This window comes from Idiotropiscis lumnitzeri, chromosome 7 (assembly GCF_059441095.1).
Source record: "Idiotropiscis lumnitzeri isolate Australia: NSW breed Sydney's pygmy pipehorse chromosome 7, RoL_Ilum_1.0, whole genome shotgun sequence".
In the NCBI taxonomy this organism is placed as follows: Eukaryota; Metazoa; Chordata; class Actinopteri; order Syngnathiformes; family Syngnathidae; genus Idiotropiscis; species Idiotropiscis lumnitzeri.
In genome coordinates this window covers 21,110,998-21,129,434 of record NC_142397.1, presented here as the reverse complement: position 1 = coordinate 21,129,434, position 18,437 = coordinate 21,110,998, and the positions used below count along the sequence as shown (strand labels likewise).

Here is an 18,437-nt window from a genome sequence, read left to right as displayed (position 1 = left end):
TAGCGTGGGTGGGATTGCTGTACCGGGATATTAGCAGTAGATTTGTGGTTAATGGGGACCTGACAAAAGCAGTCCAAATTAACTGCGGTGTCCGTCAGGGTTGTCCTTTATCTGCACTCCTCTATGTCCTATGCATAGAACCGCTGGCACAGATGTTGAGAAAGGATAAAATGATCAAGGGGGTTAACATTCCAGGTGGCGGGGGACTCACGACAAAATGTATTTTATATATGGACGATTTTAATATCCTGTGCTCAGACCTTTTATCGGTGACAAGGGCTTTGGACTTGACTGATTGGTATGGGAGGGCCTCTGGGTCAAAACTTAATAGAGCCAAGACACAAGCACAGTTTTATGGACCGTGGACATTGACAGAAAAGACAGGTTTACCCCTGACATTGACAAAAACTGACCAGAAAATACTCGGGATCAGATTTGGCAGGGAAGGGGGAGGAGAAGCAAGTTGGGGCGACGTGGTAGGGAAAGTGAGGAAAAGACTTGTTTTTTGGAGAATGAGGGAACTGACCATAGAGGGAAAAGTTTTAATCATAAAAGCAGTTATTCTACCATTGCTTTTATTAATCAGTTCTGTTTTTATCCCAACAAGAAGTATCCTTTTAGGTTTGGACCGGGCTATCTTTTACTTCATCTGGGGATCCAAGTGGGAGAGACTGAAGAGAGCAACAATGAAGATGAGCAGAGAAAAAGGGGGAAAAGGAGTGCCGGACCTCCAGCTCTTCTTGGGAAGCAGATATGTGGCCCTGCACTTCCAAACTGCACTAGAGCCCTCAAGCGCTCAAAAAGCTCGAGCAATGTTAAGATTCTGGATGGGATCTTACCTCCGGAAATTAAGACTCATCCCTAGCGATCAAAGACTGCCTGTGTCTTTTATCCTGCCGCCTGCCTATTCTTTTATAAAAGTTTTTTTAAGGAATTTTAAACTAGAAAATCAAGAATGCCATGTTTTAAAAAACCACAGATCTCTCATCTCTGTTGTGCAGGAGCGGGAAACGGTATGTCCAGTGCGCGGGCTTGCATTCGGCGAGCCCACAACTGTTTGGCGCAATGTAAACCATCCCGCCCTCCCAAACAAACTTCGGGACCTGTCATGGATGGCGGCGCACGAAATCCTCCCAGTCAGGTACGTTATGCACTCCCGAGGTATGGCAGCGCACTCAAACTGCCCCCGACCTGGTTGTGGCGCCCAAGAGTCGGTGAGGCACCTCCTCTGGGAGTGCAGTGCTGCCACGGACCTGTGGGCGACAGCCGGCCACCTGCAATTCCCGGACTTGCCAGCAAGGGAGGTCCTCAATGCACAATTCGTGCTCTATGGGGTGGGCCCAATGACGAACACAAGAGAACATTTTGCAAAGCAGTGGCTCACCCTTGCCGCCATCAAAGATGCCATTTGGACCTCCAGAAACTTGCTGGTAAGGAGGCACAGACAGACCACCCCCGTGGCTGTGCTCCGAATGGCAGCGGCTACTCTGAGCTGCCTGCGGCAAGCCAAGGACACAGTCACCAAGAAGAGTCGTCTGTGCCCGCCCGGAGGAGGGAACCGGAGCCCACAGGGAAGGTCCTGGCAGCGACGGCCTGGCTCCTCGGGAGAGAGTGGAGAGATGCAACACCTCTGAGGAACTCCTTGAAGCATCCTGGCAGGTCTTATCTGTCTGGATTCTGTTTGAGAGGGTGGGATGAAGTCCCACTTAGTAAGGCGATACTACGCTCCTGCACAACAGAGATTGAAGTGCTTTTTTTAACAATTGCTTTTTAAAAAATATTGTCTAGATGTATTTTAGATACATTTTACCTTACACCTCTATGTCAAACATGCTGCTTTTTTAACACGTTACCACAGAACTAAGATTGTGCTCCATGTTGGAGAGATGTGAACATCAATGTCTACAGTAACAATAAAAATTTTGCAAAAGAAAAAAAATCTGTTCTTATCAGTTTAATATCTGATACGTTCCCTATTTGGGGACCATATATTAAATTGATTTTTGGAACTGGGAGATGGAATAGGGGCTTGCTCCGTCCATTCCACGCATCGACCTGGTATTGCAGTACCGCCAGGAGCGGTGCACCCACCTCTGCTGGTCACAATGAATTTGTTGCTGGATGTTTCCATTCTATGTAGTTCTGTGGGAAAACGAAGAAACCCTTTAAGCAGCTGTCGTGTTTCTCAAAGGCTGTCTCTTGTTTTTGAGACTTTCACCGAATACCATGTCATGCTGCGGCTTAAAGGACATTCTTTCATTGAAGAAAGCGTCGTCTTGCTCCGTTATTGAGGGAACATGCGGTGGGTGGTCATATAAATAATGGTTTCAAATATAGATCATATAAATTTCCTATAAAGTTATAATATTGGCGCTTGGCTAATCAAAAACGTAAATAAGTAAAGTTTTGTAAAGGAGTTTGAATTGTTACACCGCTACATGTTCCTGACCACACAAAGAAACAGGAAATGAGTGCTAGAAAGGCGTGGGGCAGGGTCAATTCAATTCTCGCTTTGAATTCTTGTTAGAATTTAAGCAAGGCGTGATGGGAATGTTTTTGCTGATTCTTTTGACCTCATTCACAAATATTTACTTCATGCAAGTCTAAAAGAGACTACTTAAATTAATGTATGTGTCATGCATCATCCAGCGTGTATGTGTGTGCATGCGATCACACGTGCGTTGCAATCGGGCCCGTGACTGAAGATGGTGTGGGTGCTTAACCTTTTGGCCTGGCAATGTGTACATCTCATACTTACCTGGCAGGGGAGATACCATGATCACGAAGGTGGTTCACCCAGGGTGAGGCTCAGCCATTGCACTCCGGCTGTACTGACCCCTGCGAATTCCCCAAATGTGGGAATCTCGACTGCACAATTTCTGACAGTGGGGGACTGCGTTCGCGCTCTCCCCTGATTTCTGATGGTTATGACAATGAAATAAAATCATTCATGTCACTTAGTGAGCACGGTATCATACTTATTTGTCAACATGCGATAAATAGTTAGCTTCTTTCGCAGTTGACAAATTACTGTCATTCACCTCCACACAAGTGGTGGCGCTAGCAAGTGACAATGTCAATTGGGAAGCAGGAAGTGCGTGTAAACGAAAAGATCTCGGTTTTTTAGTCTGTTTAGGACTGTTTTACATGGTTACACGGCATGAAGTTCGCGCAGAATTCATATTGGTCCGATATGGATCACGTGACAGGCGAGCGATTTCCTAACTTTCTTTTCACTTAGAGGAGGAAAAGCAACACAATTGTCCTCTTACGATCCGCAATACGTTTTATTAGATTCTTGAAATTCGCACGTCGGACTATTTAACCATTTAAGAGCATTGCGATGCCAGTAAATGGAATACTTCTATTGCTGTTTCCAATTGGTCCACTTTGGGTCACATGGACTACAGTACCCAGCAATTGCTCAGCTTTTGTTTCGTTCGCAGGCTGGCAAGCAACACAGTTGGTCTCGTTTTCAGCTAAAAATGTGTGAGTTTGATGTTTGGCATGTAAATGGTTTGTTGTGATCATTTTACATTGGTCACCGTCACTGTTGCTCGGAATGTCGAGAATCAAGTCGCCCCCTGTGTCAGTTTGCTGATATCGCTTCTCGGCCTTTTGGCTAAGACTGCGATCACCTCCTTTGGGTGTGTTGGTTCTATACCTGCTGTGGTATAGGACTTATTCATTGGGGGATATATCAGCTGTTGCTTATTGTTGATAATAACCTTTGTATTTTCAGTTATCCGACTAAGGTAAGTAAATATAAACTAGTATTTGTTATTATTTATTATCTACGTCCTGTGGTCCTCCGGCTATGTCGGCCACCCATGCCGGCATGCGGAGGCACCACAGTGTACGTTTTACTTTCAAGGAAGTTAATGGAGAGGTCCTGGTAATGTCCAGACTGGATTTTTCCAGGAAACTTATCCAACAGACCTTGGAATTTAATGCAAATGACCTGAACTGTATCATAACGTTGCCTTTTAGCAAAGGTTTTGATGTTAGTTTCAGCTCTGCTCTAAATCTTCGCGAATTTTGGCTTCGTTATGAAGAGGTAAAAGCCCAGTTTTCTGCGTTCAATGTGGAAAAACTGACTGATAATGCTGCTAAAACAGTTATTGTCAGAATGTTTAATGAGACAGTGAATGCAGATGACATTTGTTTTTGGCTGGGTAGATATTGCACGGTGAAAGGCCAGGCTATGAAAGTGAGAGATGAGGATGGCATCTGGAACTGTGCCTGGCGGGTACCCATTCAACAATGGCAGGACCCCCAGGGCTTCCAGGGCCTGAAACATCTCCCATCAATGATAGTCTTGGGTGAAAACCGAGGCTACATACACTACCAGGGTCAACCCAAGCTCTGCCGCAAGTGTGGTGAGCATGGACACCTGGCAGAAGCATGTCAGCAGATAATTTGTGGAAAATGCAGAGTAATTGGGCATACTTTTGAAGAATGCACCAATGGCAGAAAGTGCAATCTCTGTGGGGAATCAAACCACCTCTACAGAAATTGTCCGAAATCATTTGCCAACAAATTGAAGGCTGGAAAAGAAATGGTACTGCTAAATGAAATTGAAATGGACAAACAACCAAAAGACACACCGGAAAATTCAAATCTCCCTCCAAAACCTGTCATTGGTGGAGAGGGAACAGGTGAGGAGGTGGAAGGGGAGGGGCATATCTTGACTTCACCGATGCGGAGTTCAGAAGAAAGTAGCATGTTGTCACAAATGCCCACAACCGAATCGAGCAAAACCAACATGGAAGACCAGACTAGTAGTGAACGCAGCGAAATTCCTCGTACACAAAAAATTAAACGACTAGCATCTGAGCGGTCTTCTGAGTCTCCATTGACCTTAGAGAAGAGGGGAAAGCCCGGGAGCTCAGAGAGCGACGTGGAAGAGCACAGGGTTTTTCCTTGCAACTCACCAAACGAGCTGTCTTTTTTGAACATAGTACTACAATCAACGCCCAAAAACCATAACACAATGAATTTAAGATTGCGAGAAAGACCATCACCAAGACTCCCGAATCCTACACCTATTGCTCAGGTGAAGGAAGAACTCCGGTCTCAAGAAATTACCTAATTGATTAGTTTTAAAGAGCTTCCTCCTTTTGATATCCTGTTTTGTAGGCCTCCATTTTAAATCATATCCTTAACTCTCACCTTCTCGACTATAAACGTTAGAAGTGTGAAATCAAAGACTCGTGCTCAGAGCGTATTGTCCTTTTTAAAAACTCTTAAGTCTGATGTGTTTTTAATGCAAGAATGTGGTATTCCCTTTTTAAAAAATTATAAGCAGTGGGAGGAAATGTGGCCACACCCATCTTTATGGAGTGGGTCGAACGAAAACCGCAACGATGGAGTGGCCATTTTAATAAACAACACACGAATTGCAATTAAAGGTAGCACGGTTTTAACAGATGGACGAGCACTTTTAGCACACCTAACCTTCATGGGAAAGGGTTTTAACCTTTTAAATATTTACGGTCCAAATGAAAAACACGACAGGTATGAACTTTTAGAGAACTTGCAGTGTCACATGCTAGGTCGTGCACCCTTTATTATGGGAGGAGATTTTAACTGTGTTTTAAGCAGAAATGATAAAAAAGGAGCTGGAGAGGATTTTAAAGTTGATAAAACATCTGTTTTACTGAAGGACATGTGCCGGGTTTTTAAATTAGATGATTGTTTTAAAACCATACATCCAAGAGAGGAGGGTTTTACATGGTTTAGCGGAGATAGCAGCAAAGCCTCTCGCATTGACTATTTATTTACACGGGGTTGGACACCAACTGATGCGAGATTAACCCCTGTATTCTTCTCGGACCACCTTTCACTCTCTTGCAACCTGTCAATCCCATCTGGTTTGACAGTCGGAAGAGGCCTCTGGAGGCTCAACTGTTCCCTTCTTGAAAATGAAGTTCTGGTGAACAAATACAGGGAGCAGTACAAAAATTGGCAAACACTCCAAGACCTGTTTGAATCACGAGCACAATGGTGGGAAATGATAAAGTTAAGAACCCAGACCTTTTTTAGAGAAGCAGGAAGAGAGAAGAAAAAGAAGGAAATGAAACATATGTTCGGACTACAAAAACGACTACAAAGGTATTTTAACCTCTCACAAAAGGGTATCAATTTTAATGAGGAAATTAAACAGATTAAAAATAAATTGAGGCTTTTAGCAGACATCAAAAGTAAAGGTGTAATACTAAGGAGTAAAGAAAAGGAGATAGAGGAAGGAGAAAAATGTACAAGGTACTTTTTTAAAAGAATTATGAACAAGAGTGGGGGTATTTTTAAGTTGCGAAAAGTAAATGGTGCTATAACAGAAATAAGCAGTGAAATAAAAGAGACAGTGGAAAGCTACTACCAGAAACTGTATGACAGGAAAGAGATTCAACCTGAGACAACGTCGGAAGTATTGAATTTTATTGAGAAAACAGTGACTGATAAAGTGCTTTTAACGCGAGATTTTACTCAAGAGGAATTAAACAAATGCATAAAACAATTTAAGAAAGCAAAAGCTCCGGGTGAGGACGGACTCTGCCTGGAATTTTATTTGACCTTTTGGGACATTATAGCACCGGATTTAATCACTGTTTTTAATGAATTTGACAAAACAAGCCGACTACCAGACAGTTTTAGAGTAGGGATAGTGACACTACTGCACAAGAAGGGAGACAAGGCGGACCTGGACAACTGGCGACCTATCACGCTTTTAAATGTTGATTGCAAACTTTTTAGTAAACTTTTAGCTACACGCATGTCTGTTTTTATGGGCGAATTGATCAACCCGGATCAAACCTGTGCCATCGCGGGGAGGAAGATCACGGACAGCCTCATGCTGATCCGTGACACCATCTGTTATGCGAGAGACAGAAATATGCGGCTAGTAGTCCTAAATTTAGATTTTGAGAAAGCGTTTGACCGAATCTCGCACCGGTACCTCTTTAGAGTACTGCAAAAATGGGGTTTTCCCAAAAGGTATATAGCGTGGGTGGGATTGCTGTACCGGGATATTAGCAGTAGATTTGTGGTTAATGGGGACCTGACAAAAGCAGTCCAAATTAACTGCGGTGTCCGTCAGGGTTGTCCTTTATCTGCACTCCTCTATGTCCTATGCATAGAACCGCTGGCACAGATGTTGAGAAAGGATAAAATGATCAAGGGGGTTAACATTCCAGGTGGCGGGGGACTCACGACAAAATGTATTTTATATATGGACGATTTTAATATCCTGTGCTCAGACCTTTTACCGGTGACAAGGGCTTTGGACTTGACTGATTGGTATGGGAGGGCCTCTGGGTCAAAACTTAATAGAGCCAAAACACAAGCACAGTTTTATGGACCGTGGACATTGACAGAAAAGACAGTTTTACCCCTGACATTGACAAAAACTGACCAGAAAATACTCGGGATCAGATTTGGCAGGGAAGGGGGAGGAGAAGCAAGTTGGGGCGACGTGGTAGGGAAAGTGAGGAAAAGACTTGTTTTTTGGAGAATGAGGGAACTGACCATAGAGGGAAAAGTTTTAATCATAAAAGCAGTTATTCTACCATTGCTTTTATTAATCAGTTCTGTTTTTATCCCAACAAGAAGTATCCTTTTAGGTTTGGACCGGGCTATCTTTTACTTCATCTGGGGATCCAAGTGGGAGAGACTGAAGAGAGCAACAATGAAGATGAGCAGAGAAAAAGGGGGAAAAGGAGTGCCGGACCTCCAGCTCTTCTTGGGAAGCAGATATGTGGCCCTGCACTTCCAAACTGCACTAGAGCCCTCAAGCGCTCAAAAAGCTCGAGCAATGTCAAGATTCTGGATGGGATCTTACCTCCGGAAATTAAGACTCATCCCTAGCGATCAAAGACTGCCTGTGTCTTTTATCCTGCCGCCTGCCTATTCTTTTATAAAAGTTTTTTTAAGGAATTTTAAACTAGAAAATCAAGAATGCCATGTTTTAAAAAACCACAGATCTCTCATCTCTGTTGTGCAGGAGCGGGAAACAGTATGTCCAGTGCGCGGGCTTGCATTCGGCGAGCCCACAACTGTTTGGCGCAATGTAAACCATCCCGCCCTCCCAAACAAACTTCGGGACCTGTCATGGATGGCGGCGCACGAAATCCTCCCAGTCAGGTACGTTATGCACTCCCGAGGTATGGCAGCGCACTCAAACTGCCCCCGACCTGGTTGTGGCGCCCAAGAGTCGGTGAGGCACCTCCTCTGGGAGTGCAGTGCTGCCACGGACCTGTGGGCGACAGCCGGCCACCTGCAATTCCCGGACTTGCCAGCAAGGGAGGTCCTCAATGCACAATTCGTGCTCTATGGGGTGGGCCCAATGACGAACACAAGAGAAAATTTTGCAAAGCAGTGGCTCACCCTTGCCGCCATCAAAGACGCCATTTGGACCTCCAGAAACTTGCTGGTAAGGAGGCACAGACAGACCACCCCTGTGGCTGTGCTCCGAATGGCAGCGGCTACTCTGAGCTGCCTGCGGCAAGCCAAGGACACAGTCACCAAGAAGAGTCGTCTGTGCCCGCCCGGAGGAGGGAACCGGAGCCCACAGGGAAGGTCCTGGCAGCGACGGCCTGGCTCCTCGGGAGAGAGTGGAGAGATGCAACACCTCTGAGGAACTCCTTGAAGCATCCTGGCAGGTTTTATCTGTCTGGACTCTGTTTGAGAGGGTGGGATGAAGTCCCACTTCGTAAGGCGATACTACGCTCCTGCACAACAGAGGTTGAAGTGCTTTTTTTAACAATTGCTTTTTAAAAAATATTGTCTAGATGTATTTTAGATACATTTTACCTTACACCTCTATGTCAAACATGCTGCTTTTTTAACACGTTACCACAGAACTAAGGTTGTGCTCCATGTTGGAGAGATGTGAACATCAATGTCTACAGTAACAATAAAAATTTTGCAAAAGAAAGAAAAAAATCTGTTCTTATCAGTTTAATATCTGATACGTTCCCTATTTGGGGACCATATATTAAATTGATTTTTGGAACTTGGAGATGGAATAGGGGCTTGCTCCGTCCATTCCACGCATCGACCTGGTATTGCAGTACCGCCAGGAGCGGTGCACCCACCTCTGCTGGTCACAATGAATTTGTTGCTGGATGTTTCCATTCTATGTAGTTCTGTGGGAAAACAAAGAAACCCTTTAAGCAGCTGTCGTGTTTCTCAAAGGCTGTCTCTTGTTTTTGAGACTTTCACCGAATACCATGTCATGCTGCGGCTTAAAGGACATTCTTTCATTGAAGAAAGCGTCGTCTTGCTCCGTTATTGAGGGAACATGCGGTGGGTGGTCATATAAATAATGGTTTCAAATATAGATCATATAAATTTCCTATAAAGTTATAATATTGGCGCTTGGCTAATCAAAAACGTAAATAAGTAAAGTTTTGTAAAGGAGTTTGAATTGTTACACCGCTACATGTTCCTGACCACACAAAGAAACAGGAAATGAGTGCTAGAAAGGCGTGGGGCAGGGTCAATTCAATTCTCGCTTTGAATTCTTGTTAGAATTTAAGCAAGGCGTGATGGGAATGTTTTTGCTGATTCTTTTGACCTCATTCACAAATATTTACTTAATGCAAGTCTAAAAGAGACTACTTAAATTCATGTACGTGTCATGCATCATCCAGCGTGTATGTGTGTGCATGCGATCACACGTGCGTTGCAATCGGGCCCGTGACTGAAGATGGTGTGGGTGCTTCACCTTTTGGCCTGGCAATGTGTACATCTCATACTTACCTGGCAGGCGAGATACCATGATCACGAAGGTGGTTCAGCCAGGGTGAGGCTCAGCCATTGCACTCCGGCTGTACTGACCCCTGCGAATTCCCCAAATGTGGGAATCTCGACTGCACAATTTCTGACAGTGGGGGACTGCGTTCGCGCTCTCCCCTGATTTCTGATGGTTATGACAATGAAATAAAATCATTCATGTCACTTAGTGAGCACGGTATCATGCTTATTTGTCAACATGCGATAAATAGTTAGCTTCTTTCGCAGTTGACAAATTACTGTCATTCACCTCCACACAAGTGGTGGCGCTAGCAAGTGACAATGTCAATTGGGAAGCAGGAAGTGCGTGTAAACGAAAAGATCTCGGTTTTTTAGTCTGTTTAGGACTGTTTTACATGGTTACACGGCATGAAGTTAGCACAGAATTCATATTGGTCCGATATGGATCACGTGACAGGCGAGCGATTTCCTAACTTTCTTTTCACTTAGAGGAGGAAAAGCAACACAATTGTCCTCTTACGATCCGCAATACGTTTTATTAGATTCTTGAAATTCGCACGTCGGACTATTTAACCATTTAAGAGCATTGCGATGCCAGTAAATGGAATACTTCTATTGCTGTTTCCAATTGGTCCACTTTGGGTCACATGGACTACAGTACCCAGCAATTGCTCAGCTTTTGTTTCGTTCGCAGGCTGGCAAGCAACACAGTTGGTCTCGTTTTCAGCTAAAAATGTGTGAGTTTGATGTTTGGCATGTAAATGGTTTGTTGTGATCATTTTACATTGGTCACCGTCACTGTTGCTCGGAATGTCGAGAATCAAGTCGCCCCCTGTGTCAGTTTGCTGATATCGCTTCTCGGCCTTTTGGCTAAGATCAAGTGTAGTATCTGTTCTTATCAGTTTAATATCTGATACGTTCCCTATTTGGGGACCATATATTAAATTGATTTTTGGAACTGGGAGATGGAATAGGGGCTTGCTCCGTCCATTCCACGCATCGACCTGGTATTGCAGTACCGCCAGGAGCGGTGCACCCACCTCTGCTGGTCACAATGAATTTGTTGCTGGATGTTTCCATTCTATGTAGTTCTGTGGGAAAACGAAGAAACCCTTTAAGCAGCTGTCGTGTTTCTCAAAGGCTGTCTCTTGTTTTTGAGACTTTCACCGAATACCATGTCATGCTGCGGCTTAAAGGACATTCTTTCATTGAAGAAAGCGTCGTCTTGCTCCGTTATTGAGGGAACATGCGGTGGGTGGTCATATAAATAATGGTTTCAAATATAGATCATATAAATTTCCTATAAAGTTATAATATTGGCGCTTGGCTAATCAAAAACGTAAATAAGTAAAGTTTTGTAAAGGAGTTTGAATTGTTACACCGCTACATGTTCCTGACCACACAAAGAAACAGGAAATGAGTGCTAGAAAGGCGTGGGGCAGGGTCAATTCAATTCTCGCTTTGAATTCTTGTTAGAATTTAAGCAAGGCGTGATGGGAATGTTTTTGCTGATTCTTTTTACCTCATTCACAAATATTTACTTAATGCAAGTCTAAAAGAGACTACTTAAATTAATGTACGTGTCATGCATCATCCAGCGTGTATGTGTGTGAATGCGATCACACGTGCGTTGCAATCGGGCCCGTGACTGAAGATGGTGTGGGTGCTTAACCTTTTGGCCTGGCAATGTGTACATCTCATACTTACCTGGCAGGGGAGATACCATGATCACGAAGGTGGTTCACCCAGGGTGAGGCTCAGCCATTGCACTCCGGCTGTACTGACCCCTGCGAATTCCCCAAATGTGGGAATCTCGACTGCACAATTTCTGACAGTGGGGGACTGCGTTCGCGCTCTCCCCTGATTTCTGATGGTAATGACAATGACATAAAATCATTCATGTCACTTAGTGAGCACGGTATCATGCTTATTTGTCAACATGCGATAAATAGTTAGCTTCTTTCGCAGTTGACAAATTACTGTCATTCACCTCCACACAAGTGGTGGCGCTAGCAAGTGACAATGTCAATTGGGAAGCAGGAAGTGCGTGTAAACGAAAAGATCTCGGTTTTTTAGTCTGTTTAGGACTGTTTTACATGGTTACACGGCATGAAGTTAGCGCAGAATTCATATTGGTCCGATATGGATCACGTGACAGGCGAGCGATTTCCTAACTTTCTTTTCACTTAGAGGAGGAAAAGCAACACAATTGTCCTCTTACGATCCGCAATACGTTTTATTAGATTCTTGAAATTCGCACGTCGGACTATTTAACCATTTAAGAGCATTGCGATGCCAGTGAATGGAATACTTCTATTGCTGTTTCCAATTGGTCCACTTTGGGTCACATGGACTACAGTACCCAGCAATTGCTCAGCTTTTGTTTCGTTCGCAGGCTGGCAAGCAACACAGTTGGTCTCGTTTTCAGCTAAAAATGTGTGAGTTTGATGTTTGGCATGTAAATGGTTTGTTGTGATCATTTTACATTGGTCACCGTCACTGTTGCTCGGAATGTCGAGAATCAAGTCGCCCCCTGTGTCAGTTTGCTGATATCGCTTCTCGGCCTTTTGGCTAAGACTGCGATCACCTCCTTTGGGCGTGTTGGTTCTATACCTGCTGTGGTATAGGACTTATTCATTGGGGGATATATCAGCTGTTGCTTATTGTTGATAATAACCTTTGTATTTTCAGTTATCCGACTAAGGTAAGTAAATATAAACTAGTATTTGTTATTATTTATTATCTACGTCCTGTGGTTCTCCGGCTATGTCGGCCACCCATGCCGGCATGCGGAGGCACCACAGTGTACGTTTTACTTTCAAGGAAGTTAATGGAGAGGTCCTGGTAATGTCCAGACTGGATTTTTCCAGGAAACTTATCCAACAGACCTTGGAATTTAATGCTAATGACCTGAACTGTATCATAACGTTGCCTTTTAGCAAAGGTTTTGATGTTAGTTTCAGCTCTGCTCAAAATCTTCGCGAATTTTGGCTTCGTTATGAAGAGGTAAAAGCCCAGTTTTCTGCGTTCAATGTGGAAAAACTGACTGATAATGCTGCTAAAACAGTTATTGTCAGAATGTTTAATGAGACAGTGAATGCAGATGACATTTGTTTTTGGCTGGGTAGATATTGCGCGGTGAAAGGCCAGGCTATGAAAGTGAGAGATGAGGATGGCATCTGGAACTGTGCCTGGCGGGTACCCATTCAACAATGGCAGGACCCCCAGGGCTTCCAGGGCCTGAAACATCTCCCATCAATGATAGTTTTGGGTGAAAACCGAGGCTACATACACTACCAGGGTCAACCCAAGCTCTGCCGCAAGTGTGGTGAGCATGGACACCTGGCAGAAGCATGTCAGCAGATAATTTGTGGAAAATGCAGAGTAATTGGGCATACTTTTGAAGAATGCACCAATGGCAGAAAGTGCAATCTCTGTGGGGAATCAAACCACCTCTACAGAAATTGTCCAAAATCATTTGCCAACAAATTGAAGGCTGGGAAAGAAATGGTACTGCTAAATGAAATTGAAATGGACAAACAACCAAAAGACACACCGGAAAATTCAAATCTCCCTCCAAAACCTGTCATTGGTGGAGAGGGAACAGGTGAGGAGGTGGAAGGGCAGGGGCATATGTTGACTACACCAATGGGGAGTTCAGAAGAAAGTAGCATGTTGCCACAAATGCCCACAACCGAATCGACCAAAACCAACATGGAAGACCAGACTAGTAGTGAACGCAGCGAAATTCCTTGTACACAAAAAATTAAACGACTAGCATCTGAGCGGTCTTCTGAGTCTCCATTGACCTTAGAGAAGAGGGGAAGGCCCGGGAGCTCAGAGAGCGACGTGGAAGAGCACAGGGTTTTTCCTTGCAACTCACCAAACGAGCTGTCTTTTTTGAACATAGTACTACAATCAACGCCCAAAAACCATAACACAATGAATTTAAGATTGCGAGAAAGACCATCACCAAGACTCCCGAATCCTACACCTATTGCTCAGGTGAAGGAAGAACTCCGGTCTCAAGAAATTACCTAATTGATTAGTTTTAAAGAGCTTCCTCCTTTTGATACCCTGTTTTGTAGGCCTCCATTTTAAATCATATCTTTAACTCTCACCTTCTCGACTATAAACGTTAGAAGTGTGAAATCAAAGACTCGTGCTCAGAGCGTATTGTCCTTTTTAAAAACTCTTAAGTCTGATGTGTTTTTAATGCAAGAATGTGGTATTCCCTTTTTAAAAAATGATAAGCAGTGGGAGGAAATGTGGCCACACCCATCTTTATGGAGTGGGTCGAACGAAAACCGCAACGATGGAGTGGCCATTTTAATAAACAACACTCGAATTGCAATTAAAGGTAGCACGGTTTTAATAGATGGACGAGCACTTTTAGCACACCTAACCTTCATGGGAAAGGGTTTTAACCTTTTAAATATATACGGTCCAAATGAAAAACACGACAGGTATGAACTTTTAGAGAACTTGCAGTGTCACATGCTAGGTCGTGCACCCTTTATTATGGGAGGAGATTTTAACTGTGTTTTAAGCAGAAATGATAAAAAAGGAGCTGGGGAGGATTTTAAAGTTGATAAAACATCTGTTTTACTGAAGGACATGTGCCGGGTTTTTAAATTAGATGATTGTTTTAAAACCATACATCCAAGAGAGGAGGGTTTTACATGGTTTAGCGGAGATAGCAGCAAAGCCTCTCGCATTGACTATTTATTTACACGGGGTTGGACACCAACTGATGCGAGATTAACCCCTGTCTTCTTCTCAGACCACCTCTCACTTTCTTGCAACCTGTCAATCCCATCTGGTTTGACAGTTGGCAGAGGCCTCTGGAGGCTCAACTGTTCCCTTCTTGAAGACGAAGTCCTGGTGAACAAATACAGGGAGCAGTACAAAAATTGGCAAACGCTCCAAGACCTGTTTGAATCACGAGCACAATGGTGGGAAATGATAAAGTTAAGAACCCAGACCTTTTTTAGAGAAGCAGGAAGAGAGAAGAAAAAGAAGGAAATGAAACATATGTTAGGACTACAAAAAAGACTACAAAGGTATTTTAACCTCTCACAAAAGGGTATCAATTTTAATGAGGAAATTAAACAGATTAAAAATAAATTGAGGCTTTTAGCAGACATCAAAAGTAAAGGTGTAATACTAAGGAGTAAAGAAAAGGAGATAGAGGAAGGAGAAAAATGTACAAGGTACTTTTTTAAAAGAATTATGAACAAGAGTGGGGGTATTTTTAAGTTGCGAAAAGTAAATGGTGCTATAACAGAAATAAGCAGTGAAATAAAAGAGACAGTGGAAAGCTACTACCAGAAACTGTATGACAGGAAAGAGATTCAACCTGAGACAACGTCGGAAGTATTGAATTTTATTGAGAAAACAGTGACTGATAAAGTGCTTTTAACGCGAGATTTTACTCAAGAGGAATTAAACAAATGCATAAAACAATTTAAGAAAGCAAAAGCTCCGGGTGAGGACGGACTCTGCCTGGAATTTTATTTGACCTTTTGGGACATTATAGCACCGGATTTAATCACTGTTTTTAATGAATTTGACAAAACAAGCCGACTACCAGAGTTTTAGAGTAGGGATAGTGACACTACTGCACAAGAAGGGAGACAAGGCGGACCTGGACAACTGGCGACCTATCACGCTTTTAAATGTTGATTGCAAACTTTTTAGTAAACTTTTAGCTACACGCATGTCTGTTTTTATGGGCGAATTGATCAACCCGGATCAAACCTGTGCCATCGTGGGGAGGAAGATCACGGACAGCCTCATGCTGATCCGTGACACCATCTGTTATGCGAGAGACAGAAATATGCGGCTAGTAGTCCTAAATTTAGATTTTGAGAAAGCGTTTGACCGAATCTCGCACCGGTACCTCTTTAGAGTACTGCAAAAATGGGGTTTTCCCGAAAGGTATATAGCGTGGGTGGGATTGCTGTACCGGGATATTAGCAGTAGATTTGTGGTTAATGGGGACCTGACAAAAGCAGTCCAAATTAACTGCGGTGTCCGTCAGGGTTGTCCTTTATCTGCACTCCTCTATGTCCTATGCATAGAACCGCTGGCACAGATGTTGAGAAAGGATAAAATGATCAAGGGGGTTAACATTCCAGGTGGCGGGGGACTCACGACAAAATGTATTTTATATATGGACGATTTTAATATCCTGTGCTCAGACCTTTTATCGGTGACAAGGGCTTTGGACTTGACTGATTGGTATGGGAGGGCCTCTGGGTCAAAACTTAATAGAGCCAAGACACAAGCACAGTTTTATGGACCGTGGACATTGACAGAAAAGACAGGTTTACCCCTGACATTGACAAAAACTGACCAGAAAATACTCGGGATCAGATTTGGCAGGGAAGGGGGAGGAGAAGCAAGTTGGGGCGACGTGGTAGGGAAAGTGAGGAAAAGACTTGTTTTTTGGAGAATGAGGGAACTGACCATAGAGGGAAAAGTTTTAATCATAAAAGCAGTTATTCTACCATTGCTTTTATTAATCAGTTCTGTTTTTATCCCAACAAGAAGTATCCTTTTAGGTTTGGACCGGGCTATCTTTTACTTCATCTGGGGATCCAAGTGGGAGAGACTGAAGAGAGCAACAATGAAGATGAGCAGAGAAAAAGGGGGAAAAGGAGTGCCGGACCTCCAGCTCTTCTTGGGAAGCAGATATGTGGCCCTGCACTTCCAAACTGCACTAGAGCCCTCAAGCGCTCAAAAAGCTCGAGCAATGTTAAGATTCTGGATGGGATCTTACCTCCGGAAATTAAGACTCATCCCTAGCGATCAAAGACTGCCTGTGTCTTTTATCCTGCCGCCTGCCTATTCTTTTATAAAAGTTTTTTTAAGGAATTTTAAACTAGAAAATCAAGAATGCCATGTTTTAAAAAACCACAGATCTCTCATCTCTGTTGTGCAGGAGCGGGAAACGGTATGTCCAGTGCGCGGGCTTGCATTCGGCGAGCCCACAACTGTTTGGCGCAATGTAAACCATCCCGCCCTCCCAAACAAACTTCGGGACCTGTCATGGATGGCGGCGCACGAAATCCTCCCAGTCAGGTACGTTATGCACTCCCGAGGTATGGCAGCGCACTCAAACTGCCCCCGACCTGGTTGTGGCGCCCAAGAGTCGGTGAGGCACCTCCTCTGGGAGTGCAGTGCTGCCACGGACCTGTGGGCGACAGCCGGCCACCTGCAATTCCCGGACTTGCCAGCAAGGGAGGTCCTCAATGCACAATTCGTGCTCTATGGGGTGGGCCCAATGACGAACACAAGAGAAAATTTTGCAAAGCAGTGGCTCACCCTTGCCGCCATCAAAGACGCCATTTGGACCTCCAGAAACTTGCTGGTAAGGAGGCACAGACAGACCACCCCCGTGGCTGTGCTCCGAATGGCAGCGGCTACTCTGAGCTGCCTGCGGCAAGCCAAGGACACAGTCACCAAGAAGAGTCGTCTGTGCCCGCCCGGAGGAGGGAACCGGAGCCCACAGGGAAGGTCCTGGCAGCGACGGCCTGGCTCCTCGGGAGAGAGTGGAGAGATGCAACACCTCTGAGGAACTCCTTGAAGCATCCTGGCAGGTTTTATCTGTCTGGACTCTGTTTGAGAGGGTGGGATGAAGTCCCACTTCGTAAGGCGATACTACGCTCCTGCACAACAGAGGTTGAAGTGCTTTTTTTAACAATTGCTTTTTAAAAAATATTGTCTAGATGTATTTTAGATACATTTTACCTTACACCTCTATGTCAAACATGCTGCTTTTTTAACACGTTACCACAGAACTAAGGTTGTGCTCCATGTTGGAGAGATGTGAACATCAATGTCTACAGTAACAATAAAAATTTTGCAAAAGAAAAAAAATCTGTTCTTATCAGTTTAATATCTGATACGTTCCCTATTTGGGGACCATATATTAAATTGATTTTTGGAACTTGGAGATGGAATAGGGGCTTGCTCCGTCCATTCCACGCATCGACCTGGTATTGCAGTACCGCCAGGAGCGGTGCACCCACCTCTGCTGGTCACAATGAATTTGTTGCTGGATGTTTCCATTCTATGTAGTTCTGTGGGAAAACAAAGAAACCCTTTAAGCAGCTGTCGTGTTTCTCAAAGGCTGTCTCTTGTTTTTGAGACTTTCACCGAATACCATGTCATGCTGCGGCTTAAAGGACATTCTTTCATTGAAGAAAGCGTCGTCTTGCTCCGTTATTGAGGGAACATGCGGTGGGTGGTCATATAAATAATGGTTTCAAATATAGATCATATAAATTTCCTATAAAGTTATAATATTGGCGCTTGGCTAATCAAAAACGTAAATAAGTAAAGTTTTGTAAAGGAGTTTGAATTGTTACACCGCTACATGTTCCTGACCACACAAAGAAACAGGAAATGAGTGCTAGAAAGGCGTGGGGCAGGGTCAATTCAATTCTCGCTTTGAATTCTTGTTAGAATTTAAGCAAGGCGTGATGGGAATGTTTTTGCTGATTCTTTTGACCTCATTCACAAATATTTACTTAATGCAAGTCTAAAAGAGACTACTTAAATTCATGTACGTGTCATGCATCATCCAGCGTGTATGTGTGTGCATGCGATCACACGTGCGTTGCAATCGGGCCCGTGACTGAAGATGGTGTGGGTGCTTCACCTTTTGGCCTGGCAAT

General features: G+C 43.9%; 6 non-coding genes and 1 pseudogene across 6 annotated transcripts; all 7 read left to right on the top strand.

Moving 5' to 3' along the window:
- Positions 1-1,894: 1,894 nt before the first annotated feature.
- On the top strand, positions 1,895-2,092 carry LOC148334065 (U2 spliceosomal RNA). The gene has a single exon (XR_015844527.1). It is a non-coding gene; the product is annotated as a U2 spliceosomal RNA (small nuclear RNA).
- Positions 2,093-2,750: 658 nt separating this feature from the next.
- On the top strand, positions 2,751-2,914 carry LOC148334064 (U1 spliceosomal RNA). The gene has a single exon (XR_015844555.1). It is a non-coding gene; the product is annotated as a U1 spliceosomal RNA (small nuclear RNA).
- A 5,999-nt stretch (positions 2,915-8,913) lies between these two features.
- Positions 8,914-9,093, top strand: LOC148334063 (U2 spliceosomal RNA; annotated as a pseudogene).
- A 658-nt stretch (positions 9,094-9,751) lies between these two features.
- Positions 9,752-9,915, top strand: LOC148334062 (U1 spliceosomal RNA). The gene has a single exon (XR_015844389.1). It is a non-coding gene; the product is annotated as a U1 spliceosomal RNA (small nuclear RNA).
- Positions 9,916-10,603: 688 nt separating this feature from the next.
- LOC148334061 (U2 spliceosomal RNA) lies at positions 10,604-10,794 on the top strand. The gene has a single exon (XR_015844420.1). It is a non-coding gene; the product is annotated as a U2 spliceosomal RNA (small nuclear RNA).
- A 658-nt stretch (positions 10,795-11,452) lies between these two features.
- LOC148334060 (U1 spliceosomal RNA) lies at positions 11,453-11,616 on the top strand. The gene has a single exon (XR_015844552.1). It is a non-coding gene; the product is annotated as a U1 spliceosomal RNA (small nuclear RNA).
- A 5,976-nt stretch (positions 11,617-17,592) lies between these two features.
- On the top strand, positions 17,593-17,790 carry LOC148334059 (U2 spliceosomal RNA). Its single transcript, XR_015844533.1, has one exon. It is a non-coding gene; the product is annotated as a U2 spliceosomal RNA (small nuclear RNA).
- Positions 17,791-18,437: the final 647 nt, after the last annotated feature.